Below are 13,573 nucleotides of genomic sequence, written 5' to 3' on the forward strand. Positions count from 1 at the left end.
AGGCAGGGCAAAGGAAAAAGATCCTATTTGTTAAGACAAAAAGTTTGATTGGGAGAAGACAAACAATTGTTTAAAATAAGATTTCTGATTAGTTATCCATTTTAATTATCTATGTAATACTTAATTCTTGTTAGCATAGAAAGTTGAGTTGGCCATACTGAGACCTAATTAAATATACTTCCTTATCAAAAACAAAAAACAAAAAACACATGGTAATCCACCTAGATAATCCAAGATAATCATCCCTTCTCAGACTGCACTTGAGAAATCCCTTTTGCAAGGTTAACACTGACAGGTTCCAGAAGAAAAATACATGGTATCTGTTAAAGCCAATATGATGTAAGATCACTGGTTTCCATAGTTACAGATGCTGTTTCCTTGCTCTTTAGATAACATTTTATTTACTGACCTCCCTTCCCCTCCAAAAATAAAGTAACTCTGATTTTGTGTAAATTTAGAATAACAAACAGAAGTCTTTCTCCAACTTAGAACTTTTTCTATTACAAGACTTTGTAGCTTTGGCACAAAAGATAATTAAAACAGAAAGGAGATGATGGAAATTAAAAGGGTGCATGCGCCACTAGGAGACAGACAACCCAGCTTGAGGTGGTACACTTTGAGTCTATTTAAAATAAGGAACATGAGAGTTCGCTGCATTACATTATGCCAAAAGATTATAAGGCCGAAAAATTCTGAAGCCAACACCAAACGAGTAGAGCCCTTCCTTGCCTTAAAAAAGTCAAGTGCAGAAATGCATGTGAGTATATATATACACACAGAAATAAAACAAAAATCTTTTGTTATCTTGTGAGATTGATTTAAAACCCTCTGGATGTCATCTTTTAATGCAACAATATGTTTTCAGCCACCAAATGTAAACTAGCTGTGGTTCAGTTAACAAAAACTTGTTTTATTGCTTGATCTTTTCAGAGATTTGTCCTCTTGGCAGGTTTCTTTGGGGGTGGATGTTACCAATATGTCACATACTAAAATAGCCATCCACAGAAAAAAATTCAAATAGTTTCAGGGAAATCAACACTGACAGTTGTTGCCTTCCATAATAGATAAGCACATTAGGCAGGCTCTAGCTGTTAAAATAGAAAATCCAAAGTAAACAGCAGTTGTAAAAAGCAGCTTTTTATGTAAGCTGTACTAGTTCAATAACACTCTATGCCAACCTTCCTTCTGCCTAAAAACCCATTACAGATGCTTAAGTATTGATTGCAAAATAATTTGTACTTAAGCAATAGCCTCTCTTCCCGGATTGTTTAAGTGTCAAACCAAACATGGTATCAGGTTACAGATTTTAACAACTCTTTCAAGATGGTGATCACACACAGGGCTCACAAACCAACTTAACGTATATAAGATAGGGAATTTGGCTGAGTTAGAAAGATTTCCAGAGAAAAACTATAACCATATATTTTATCATGTCTTCTTTCTATTTACTCTGGTTATATATCCTTTTTTTACTCCTATACCTGCCTCAAAGTTAATGTGGTCATCACTGCCTCCATATTTCTTCCATAAGTTGATGAGGCCTGATTCAAGCCTTTAACACTCCCCACATCAACTAGAGTAATGTCTTTCAATATATGGCTTAAATACCTTTGAGATGAAGGAAGCTACCATCATAGTGGTCTCTTGATCAAAGGTTCTGAAAGAATGTAATGGGCAAAACAGAAGGGGGCAGGGGAATAAAGCCTAATATTAAGAATGAAATAAAGAAATGGAGTAGCTAGGCAATACATATGGGGGAAAATAGGAATACCTTGAGAATTAACTAGCTAAGCACCTTCTCTCTTGAAATGGTTTCATTACAGTGTAATCTGTACTCACAGCTTCTTGGTGGAAAGCTAATAATAAATCACTTTCCAAAATCAGATACAAAAATGGCTATTTCAGAAAACTTCTTTCTATTAATAATATTCTATTGTGCTTTATAGTTTATAAAAAGTTTTTATATAGAGAAGCTACTTGATTTGCACAAACATCCGTAAGGTAGGCATTATTATCCCTGCTTTATAGATAGGGAAAAAAAGGTTTGGTGAGGTTGACAACTGCTTCACGATTCTTATCTGGTAAACATTGGAATGGGGAGTGGAGTAAGTTCTCTGAAGCCAAATCCAAGCCTGCCCAAACAAACCTGTGTGAACATAAACTGGCTGCTTCTAGACCCTTTAACTCCAGTTGTCTCCAAGGTTCTCTAGATATGGTCAGTGTTGATTTTTAAAAAGCAATAGGGAAAATCGATTGAACGACTCACTTTTCAGAGTTGCATTAACTTTTTCAGGCCACTGGAGTACAATTTACTAAATTACCTCTCCTAGAACACTAAATAGGACCCTAGTGGGTCAAAGAGTAAATGCACCTCTGAAAAGCGAGCCATTCATTCCCTTCTTCTCTGTAGTACCAGATGTAATATGTCCCCTATGACAGAAATATTAACCCGTTTCCATTAAAAACTCAAGAAATTGTTCCACACTAGAGAAAATGAGTATGGGGAAACTTCCCTGGGGGGGAAAAAAAGGGAAAAAAATCTCTCTTCTATAACTCTAACCACAATACTGTTGAAAAGTCAACATGTACGTATAAGAAAATATTTTACATTCATTGGAGATTGATTTTAATTCAGGCCAAAAAACATAATAAAATTATAAATTCAAAGCTGATGGTTTTCAGGAGGGAGATGCACGGGATATCACAATGGCCAGTTTCATCCTGCAATGCAGTATTTAAAAAATAAGCTCAAGGATTCATCTTGCTCATAGAATAAGACATATATCACAAACAGCTGTTCTTTCATATATGTCATTATACTACAGGTTATCCCTTTGCCTAAAAAAAAAAAATTCCTTGGCTAGCAAGTAAGTATATTATTACTTTTAATCTCTTTAAAGGCAAAATACTCTGAATACATTTCTGAGCTGCCTTAGAAATAGCTATTGAGCTAACATTTGTGAGATACCTTAACAAAGCCACACTTTAAGTTTTCAGCATTGTTAGTCCCTTACTCTTCTGGAAGATGGCTATGCAATGAAAATAAGACAACTTTAATTTAAGAATCATCCAGCTTCTAATTAAACTGCCATAGGCAGCTGGTTGGATAAGTTTTAATCAGTTTCAATCACCTATTGATTGGTATACTGAAGCCTAAAAAATTAAAAGTAAAAGATGATTGGGGAATTGTCCCATCTCAGAACAACAGTAGAGGCCTCTGTAAATAACTCCTCTTTTAACCATCAGCTAAATGAACACTTCAATACTGCAGTACAAAGTCTTCTGCAAAATTACTTTAACTAACAAGCAGAAATTTATCAGCTTCAGCCAAAATCAATGTTGAAATCAATTTGAACACTGGTTGTGTCTAAAGGGGCTCATTGGCAATTTAGGGAAATTACACCATGTAAATGCCTGTGCTTTAATTGAACAGTTTCATCAACTAGGCTGTGATTGCTGTCCATTCATTTATTTACTTTCGCTGCAGCTACCATTCTGCAAAGGAATAGCTTTTGTCAGGCTGAAGAGAGGCACTTTATCTTCATTTTGTGCACTTTTGTGCATAACGGACTTCATGAAATGGGAGTATCATGACTAGGATCAAAACAAACCAGGAAGGACTATTTCTTTTACCATAAAAACTGAATACCACTCAAACTACCATCATGCCTTCCACCATTTGGGAACAGTCATATTTAAACCCCCAAACAAGAAGAAATTTAAGTGACTGTCTACACAGGGCACTATGCCTCTATGCTGAGGTGTTATGTTTTGGACAACAGAAGGAAAGTCTTTGGATTCTGAACTCAATTCCATAATGTTTTTGTTTTTTTTTTTTTTTTGGAGATATCTTTAGTGACTTCCAAAGATATATAAGCTTTATTAGAATACTATCTTTAAAAATTAAGCAAACTTTTGTTTTATAACCTCTGAGATCAGTCAAGAAAAGGTGCTATTCTCCAATCCATTCGTGAGATTAAGGCTTAAAGATGTCATGTATGTTGATAAAGATTAATAGAAGGAGAGACGAAGCAGGTTCTGTGTGGGAGGAGGAAAACTAACTTCTTTATAAAGACCAGTGGCCAAAATATCAACAAGATTCCAAAGATGATTTAAATACAGACAAAAATGCACTCACAAAATCATAGGCAATGAAAAAACCCAAAAATATAATTTCTGGAGAATCATGCTGGAAATGACTGAAGTTAACATTCTGGACACTGGATTAATCAGTTACTTCAAAGATTACAAGTCACAGGGAAGGAGGAAGACAAGCGTTTGCACATATGGGTCATATGGGTCAGGCAAGGTACATGTGCCTGATACAAAAAAATAAAAAAATACAACTATAGTGTATTTGCTAGAAAATGCCAGCAGAAATCTCTAGGCTTGCACAAAGTCTGCTTACTTTAGTTCCTCATAGAACCAAAATCTAATTATTTATTAGCAAAGGGCACTGGGAAGGGACTAAGAAATAAGAAAGTATGAGTTTCAGTGGTGACACCTACTCTACCGAGTGACATTCCGATGCTGCTGGGGGATAACCCTGGATGTGTAATGGTGGCCTAGCTGGGAAATGAAAATGCAGCCATGATTCTGAGCACCTCTTGCATTTTTGGTGTATGTAGAAAGGCAGGGCCTTAAAACATTTGACGTGGCCTTCCAGGGAAGCAGGGAAACTTCTCATTTGTCTCTTCAGTTACCCTAGCTCTTATACTCTGCAACACTGAGAGTTAGCTTTAAAAAAAGTTAAAAGGGAGAAGAAATAAATACTGTACAGAAACTTAACTCAGTACATGTGTTTATGGTAAAAATTCATTGTGTAATTCCATCCTATGTATCATTTTCTCTACCACTATAAAGTTTCATTAGCTATATATTTTGTTGCTGAGACAATGTACAAATATATTTTATTCATAGTTTTTAGATAAGTTTTCTGAAAACTTAATTATGGTTTAATCAGAGCTTTACATTTATTAAGTATATTGTTACATTTTGCTGCTATAGTTAGCAGCTGTAATAGAATCAGTATGTTTGAGAACCTTACACGATACATATTTTCCAAATACACTAAGCTTGTTAAAATGCTATATTGATTATGCCCTAAAGGAAGTTCTAATTTTGTCTTAACATTTTTCACTTCATTATTTGAATTCACAAAACAAAAACCACAAACTCTGCTTTTAGCAATAATACTGTAGATTCTTTTTCTTTCTTTTGTAATATGAACAAGGGAAAGTATGGAAATTTTAAAGTTAAGAGGATAACATAATACAAAGTCACACTTAAAAACCATTGTTTAAAAAAAATTTTATGACTAATATCCATAGCCTAAGTCTCTATTGCTATTTCTCCTCTAATTTAGTAATCTGCTCCTCCAATTCAGCATTAGTGCACAAATCAGAACCTAAACATATATCACTCTAGTAAGGCAGCAATTTAACGGAAACATGGTCTCTTATATCAAAGTAACCAACAACAGAGCAATAAAAAAAAAACTGTGGCAGAAAGTTATACACAGTAAATGCCTTTTGGACTTTCCAGTGAATTATTTTCCAAAAAAGCAATTTAAGTAAATACCCTAGATGCTATGGTATACAAATATTTGCTTGTGCTATATGCCAACCAAGAGACTACAATTTTCTAACACATCAGATACTGTAAAACTGCTGAAAAAAAATTATTGTGTCTTATAAATCAAGAAATGCACCACCTCCACTAGCATAACCATACAATTAATCTAGGGATATAATTATTAAATTCTAAGTTTTTGATAAGTAAAGAGACCAAAAGGATAAACCAAATAAGTAACGTTGCAATAATTCTGTCAGCCATGGAATGCTTGTTTTAACATCTACTAAAAAGCCTCTAAAATGAACAACTAGAGATGGTACATTTTGACTTTCCGAATTATATATTTATATCTTACATCCGAAATAATTTGGATTAAAAATTAGGAAACTCAAGAGAGTGAATGGCAAACAGAAAAACCCAAGTATTGATCTAGGTGTCAGCAGATCTAAGTCCTAGTCTTTTTTTTTTCCTCCAGTTTTTATATTCAGGTATGACTGACAAATAAAAATTATATATATTTAAGGTGTACAACTTGATGTTTGCTACTGAGTTCTAGTCTTGATTTGACATTGGGCATGCCACTTAACCCTTCCAAGCTTTATTTTCTCAATGGTAAAAAAAAAAAAGGGCAGAGTGGGGGTGGTAACCATACTGACCATGCCTTCTTAGCATGGACTTAGCAAGATCTAAAAGACCCAGGGTGACTGGGCCCTGGCCATCTTTCTACTTGCCCCTGAGCTCACACTACTCCAATCACACTGGCCTAGACCCAGCATGTTCACACTCATCTAAGGGCTTTTGCCAAGAGTGATTCCTTCTGCCTGGAAGGTTCTTCTCCCAGACTTCCCCGTGACTGGCTTCTTCCTGTCTTTCAGGTCTCACTCAGTTCAAATATCAGCTCCTCAGATAAGCCTTGCTAAGCACCTATTTTACAGTCTTACAGCACTTGCAAAGTCTGATATCATCTTACTTTGGTATTCCTGTTCTTACTGCCTGTTTGCCCCACTAGTGTGAGTCCAGGAGCACAGGGAACTTATCTGTCTTGTTCACTACTGGGTCGCATGTGCTTAGAACAGTCCTTGGCACAGAGTAACCGGCGTTAAGTATTTGTTCAAGAACTGAATGAATCTATAATAAGACAAAATTTAAAAGAACAAAACCAAGCTATACGTGACATAATATTTTTATGGTAGCTGAATGCTGAATTTAGTTCTGGAACTCCAGACTCGGGAGTAACTTCTGCAGTCGTATCATGTACAGGTCTAAGTGGGAATTCTTAAAGGTTCTGAACAACAGCCATGTCGTTCTGACTAAGGTAGGAGAGTTCACATCTCCCAGAATCACTTGGCAATGGACAATACTTTGTCTTCATCCCTAAATTGTGAAGAATCTGCCTCTGCAGGTTAATTTCTAAAAATACCGACTTAAAGTGGCTACAGGAGGTAACGCACGGTGCTGGGCCTGTGAGGATGCCCACCCAGATTACCTGGACATGGCCCGTACTTACCTGTGCACAGATCTTCTCCACCTCTCTGGACACAGGCCCAATGAGAGCCAGGCTGACTCCAACAAACAGCACACTGCCCTCCACACAGCACACGCTCAGAACACAACTGATCAACAAATGATTGAAGGAGGATTGGACAGGCACAATTCCCAGACCCCTTATTATTCTCTCCATGCTCCTCTGGGTGACTGTCTCTGAACTATCCACATTTCTCTGTAAACTCAATGCCCAGAATCAGACACTTTTGAATCCAAAAGTGGCAAACAGTGAGATGAAGTCAAACCCAGATATTATACCCTCCTAATACAGCCAGAGAACAGATTTCAAAAGAAAACTAGATCTCTTCTACCCTTTAAAAACAGAAGCGTGCTAATGTTTATCTGCTCACAACCACTTCTGCTGCAGACTTTAAATTTCTTTATATATAAAGTATTTTTAATAAAATAAAACATTTGAAAGAAGTCTTGCCACTTTAAAACTATTTTTCCCTGAAAGGAGATGGTGTTGAAATACTTAGATTCAGCAAATTCTTACTTGAAATATTACCATAATGTATTGATTTTTACTAGACTCAATTGACTGAAAAGTTGTTTGTATAGCAATACTGGCCAAACCAATATACTAGAACAATTTTGTTACCCATAGTAATCAAGTGCATTTCTGAAGTATAATTATACTGTCATAAAAATAAAGTCAAGATACACTTTTCCAAGCAATAAAACAATAGAGGCTATAAAATAGAATAGGAAAAGGCTAAATAAATGAGATTTTTAAAAATAAAATTTAGTATCTTTCAGAAACACCCCACCTCCTTTTCCTTCCCTTAAGCCAAGGTTAGCAGAAAATGATCAATACTTCAATCTCAATAAACTATTTCAATAATAGTTAATTCGGGTGGAAACAGGGTCTGAAAATCTCTGCTCAGCGACCTGTGACATTCTGTCATGTTGGTTGGATGCCAATAATCCATCATTGCCATAATGGATATGAGCATGTGTGAAGTTACAGGAACGTGGAGGGGGGAAGCAAAGGTGGGAAAGGTATAGAGAACCACAAGCTCAGGTTCATTCTTTAGATTCTAATCAATACAATACACATTATTGTTTGAAACAAACCTATAACGGTGAATGCTGAAAGAGGAGGAAACATACATAATTAATTTTATTTGACAAATACTTATTGATTTTTCTGAAAATATTAATATCCTTGCTTTTCACATACTATAATGCAATCCAGCCATATACAAGTATTTAATTTTGCATTAAGATCATGTCTTGTTTGCTTGTTAAAAATATGATCTTGGCTACAAGGAAAAGGCTCTACATTTGATTAGAAATTTAAAGTTAAAATAAATCAAACCATCGTCCTACTCCTGGGTCAATATCAAAACCATTTAAAAACTACTCTTAATTTACAAGATGCACTTTAAGGAAAACATATAAAAGAATGGGCTTCTGATGCAGTTAGGAGAGAAGTTGGGGTCAGACCTACTGCTGTTCAGGTTTGGCACCTTCATGTCAGCTGGTGAAAGAAGTAAGAGCTCTCTGGGTGCTGTGTGCGTTCCAATATTTTCATCAAGGATTCTTTATTTTGTTTTTTCCTCAGGAATTCCATGATTTGAAATATTTTATTTACTAAACAGTATTTTAATTAGCCAGTTTATGTACTTTCTCATTTTATATAACTGACCACCAAAGCTTCTAATTTTCATGAAATAAATCATAACTATAATGAGCTGATATAATTCCGGTTCCAAAACACAAATGCAATGTTTTAGTCAGCCTGTACAGCCATATCACAAGGGCTGAATATAACTTAACTGTTCATGTGACCTCAGTTACCATCTCCAAGGACCATCCTCACCCTACTGCCCAACAAATAACCACAAAATAGGTAAGAAAACATAAAACTGGAGAGATCAACACCTTTTGAGAATTATACCTCTTCCCTCTTCTTGTTGTCTCCAGATATGGTCAAATTAATTCATAAATAATGGTATATATCCAATTTTCAAAGCACCATGAAGGCAGCATATATGCTACCGATTACATCACTGTGAAAATTCTACCCCAAATCCAAATTAGACCCTTACTGTACTGTAGGAAGCAGCTAGAGGTAGAAAATTCACTACTATTTTCAAATACCTAGAAACTAGAATACATGGCCAAAAAACTGACAACTTGTTTTAGCTTGAATAATTTGTATTAAGAAAAAAATAATGTAAAAGATGATCCTTAAGGGCTTGTTAGCTAACTGACTTAACATGACTTAAGTCTAAAGAGTTAAATATTACTTCATCTTTGGTAATGAAGTTAGCCCACAGCTCAAGTGACTCCATCAAACTGTGAGGAAGAAACAAAGAACCTGAGTGACTGGCCTTCAGTATGAGAATGTTTCCAATGTAACCGGGGCTATTAATTACCTTCATTTCAGTGTGACATACTATCCAAGAAAAGAGGACAGTAACTAGTCTGTTGGGTTAATGGATGCTAAGCACTCAAAGTTTTAACGTTTGAAAGAAATTAATCATTCAAATATATACCCTTAGTTTAGAGATTCCTATTCTTCTAGGTTAATATGCTAAAACAATTATGCAGCCTCTAAATTACACAGACTCTAAAACTAGCTGGATTTGAGAAGGACCCAATTAAAGAGCCCTATTAAAAGCTGCCTGAAAAAAAGAAAAACCTCCACTTGCCTCATCCTCATTTCAGCCAACATGTATAATGCATCTATTCTATCCTAGGACTGTGCTGGGTACACCAGAAAATACAAGAAAACCAAGGGACTCTGCTTGACCTTAAGAAACAGCACTTCCTGGGGAAAAACACACAGTGAAAGGAAGAGGTGCTGTGAAAAGTTCTGGCTTTGCCACTAAATGGCCACAGAACTGTGAGCCCTAGCTTTCTCCAGTGGTAAAATGGATTTAACGTTATACCAGCAATTACAAAATAAACTATGACAAAAGATACTTTGAAGCTTTAAAAAAATCATTGCATGAGATAATATGTAAGATCTAATAATATATTGTATTCATGAGAAAACCAAAGGATAGAAGGAAACAGATGTATACTGTAGATCATATTATAATGTAGAATTTCTCAAAGTTAATTCAATACGATTCCAATTCTGCAAGATATTTACAGGTGTATCTAAACACAAACAAACAAACAAAAGAATCCGATGGCCAAATAAGCATAGGAAGCACAGGGCTTGAGTTAATGTATCTGTACTACCATTATCAGTAGCTAACATTTAGTGTCAGTCACAGTGGTAAGCCGCTTCTATGGAACATCTTGTTCAACCTCACAACAACTTTATGAGACAGATATTATTATTCCCATTTTACACATGTGGAAACTGAGGCAGAAGACATTATATAACTCTCCCAAGGTCACACAGCTAGTTAGTATCAGATACAGGATTCAAACTCAGAGCCACCCCTACACTTACCTGCAACACATACTGTTTCTCTACTTTCTCAAAGGTTTTGAAACGCATTGTGAATCTCTCAGAGAGAACAGAACATGTATCTTTCCCAAATTAATTTTTTTGGAGCAATGTGCACTTTGGGAAATGGAGCAATAATGAAAATGCATACATTTCCTTTTCCTAAATTATTCTTCCTCCTAAGCTTTAGTCTAAGGTATTTCTTTTATGATCCATTTCATCCAAATCAGTAATCCAAGAAATACTAACTTAAAATTATCTGTCTAGATCACTATCATAATACAGAGAATAGCTCAGCAGGAGACTACACACAGAATCTACATTTGGTTTTAATGTCTCGGCCCAGAATTTCATACTGCATAATCAGGAAGAACATCTAGAGTTAAGGGATGACAATGTGATCAACTATTAAATAATATATATTATAGTTTATCCCTTGAAAATCGCAACATCCCATTAAGTGGAGCAAATAAGACTGAAATATTAAACTTTTGCTTTGCATTTATTAGCTTTATTATATTTATAAGAAAAAAATTAAATAGTCTCATTAGGCAATTTTGTTACCAATGAGTGAATTTTCTTCACCTAGTTTATGTAGCATAGCCTGCAGTATAATCATTTTGTTTGAAAAATCAAAATTTTTATAGTCAACACCATTAAGATAAACCTAGTATCAGAGAAAGTCAATCATAACACATCAAATACTTAGTTTTACGGAGTCTTCAGTAGAGTAGACTTTAATTTCTTGCTGATCATGCCATGTCTCTAATGAACTAAAAGCCAGGGTCATAAGAATGTTATATACTGAAGCCCAGGTGGAAATGAAAGCCAGTGATCAATGACAAGTTGTCATGCAATTTGGTATCTTCATGTCGTCTCCCCTTAAGAATTACCTAGGTATAAGATAAAGGCAATGTATTCTTTTTAAAGAAATATACTATATAAAATACTAAAATGATCATGATACTGCCACTCACCTTCCATAAACAACCACAGTCAAAAACATGCATCCTGCCCAAATTAATTTTTTTGGAGCAATGTGCACTTTGGGAAGTGGAGCAATGATGAAAGTGCATGCATTACATCTTATAACATGTTCACTGAGCCTAAGCGATGGCAGTTAATTTTTAGGATAAGCTGTAACGTCACTGCAGCATTCCAGCAAATTAAAGAACTTGTGCTAAGAACATGTGGGATATTCCCTTAGATACTGCGGCTCTAAGAAAAGAAGTTCTAGCCATGCTTCTTGCTAAAAACATTAACCAGGCAAATGGGGAATTATTATTTAATGGGTACAGGGATTCATTCAGGTTTGCAAGATGAAAAGAGTTATGGAGATGAATGTTGTTGATGGTTGCACAACAATGTGAATATACTTAGTAACACTAAATTGTAGACTTAAAATGATTGAGAGAGTAAATTTTATGTTATATATATTTTATCATAATTAAAATATTTTTAAAAATACTAACGTAATTTTGTTGTAATTTTTCCTTGCAGGATGGGCATGTTACTTCCATTTCCCTGTATTCCCCCCTTCCTTTAACAAACCTACATTTTAAAATAATAGATTAAAATTTTAACATCTAGGATATTATTTCTAATAAAAATTATCTGCTGGGATTTGGTGGTCTATATTTTCCCCCTTCTAGAATAAACCAGGATTAAAAAATATAAACATGCTTGAGAGTTACACATTTGGTAAAACAGCACAAATAAGAAATGGATTAGCAGTCCAAAGAAATGTTTTTGGATTCCATTTGAAGCCAATAAAAAGAATTCAGAGTTGCTAGAAATCTTTCCCATATTATTATATCTGGCTATCAGTATAAAAGCATTAAGAAGAAAGGCTGAGGCTTTGAAAACTGCTCCTCCAAGGAACTCAAGAGAAGCAAATCGGAGTGTACATGTTCCTTCTTCTTTCCTTTCTAAGGGTACCTGAACCCAAGAACCTTCAGAAGAGGGTAAAAATTCAAGTCAGGTAAGAATAAGGAGAAGACTAAAATGAAGAGATGCTATTTATGTAGTACTGGGAGCTGCACGGGAAGGAATGCTAGCATGCTCCAGGGAAGGCCAATAGTAGCCTCAAACTCATTAGACATACAAGTCATCAAACATTTTAAGGGCAAGACCCAAGGATTATGTAAGAAATATGTCATTACTTAATTCTCTCAATTATCAGAGTAGAAGCACTTAACACTCAGATCAACTATTCCAATGTGTAAACACAAGTTTTTAAAGGAGAAAGGAGTCGCACCCTGGCTCTGCCTGCTGAGAGGATTGAAGCTGTGGACTAGGGGGCTAGAGTAGATAGCTTTGAAGGAGCTTCTAACCCCGAGAAATCTAATTCTATGCCAAGGCTGCAACGAGACATGGAAGTTGTTCTGGGGTTTTAAAATGTGACCCTTCATGATCATAGGGCAACAGGGCAATTTTTATCTGTATTTATGTGGTTAGTTAGAACTTAAAATTCTAAGAACATTAGTAACATTAGTAAAATAAATTATTTTACAACTTTGAAAATATATATTAATATCAATGTTAAAATATCTAAGGTAAAAACACAATCATACTGTGATGCAGGGTTAGCGTATGTATGGAAAACAGCTCTCTGGAGGAAAGCTTTATTACTCCCTCAGGGCTTTCTTACAGAGTATGGATTTTTTAATTCCTAGTGGAATATTTTTCATACACCATTGCAGACTATTAAGTACCAGATATTACATTATGTAGTTTAAACTTTGCACTACTGCATGAGAAAGACTTTCCTGTCGAGAGAACTATTTTTTATAGTTAGCATTTTTTAATATGAAAATGAACACTCCTTTAGGGTAAGATCACTGCAATTGGAATTTGGGGGAATTTTATAACTTAACATATTCATCAATGTGCAGAAATTCTCTCAGGGGAGCAGGGTGAGGAGAGAAGGAAATACAACAAAAAGAAGTCATTTTAATAACTTATAGTATCGACAATAGGCAAAGCAATGTATTTATACGGTTTGTCTCCACTGGGCATAGCTGTAAACAGGCAGGGGACTAG

The 13,573-nt window shown here is 35.3% G+C and overlaps 1 protein-coding gene across 11 annotated transcripts in view; it reads right to left on the reverse strand.

The window, feature by feature from the left end:
• The window catches only part of MAP2K5 (mitogen-activated protein kinase kinase 5), a 235,931-nt gene that overhangs the window by 168,486 nt on the left and 53,872 nt on the right, over window positions 1-13,573 (reverse strand). The gene's annotated exons all lie outside the window — the stretch shown is intronic.

The sequence above is a fragment of the Pteropus medius genome, unplaced genomic scaffold (genome assembly GCF_902729225.1).
Source record: "Pteropus medius unplaced genomic scaffold, Ma_sr-lr_union100, whole genome shotgun sequence".
NCBI classification, from domain to species: domain Eukaryota; kingdom Metazoa; phylum Chordata; class Mammalia; order Chiroptera; family Pteropodidae; genus Pteropus; species Pteropus medius.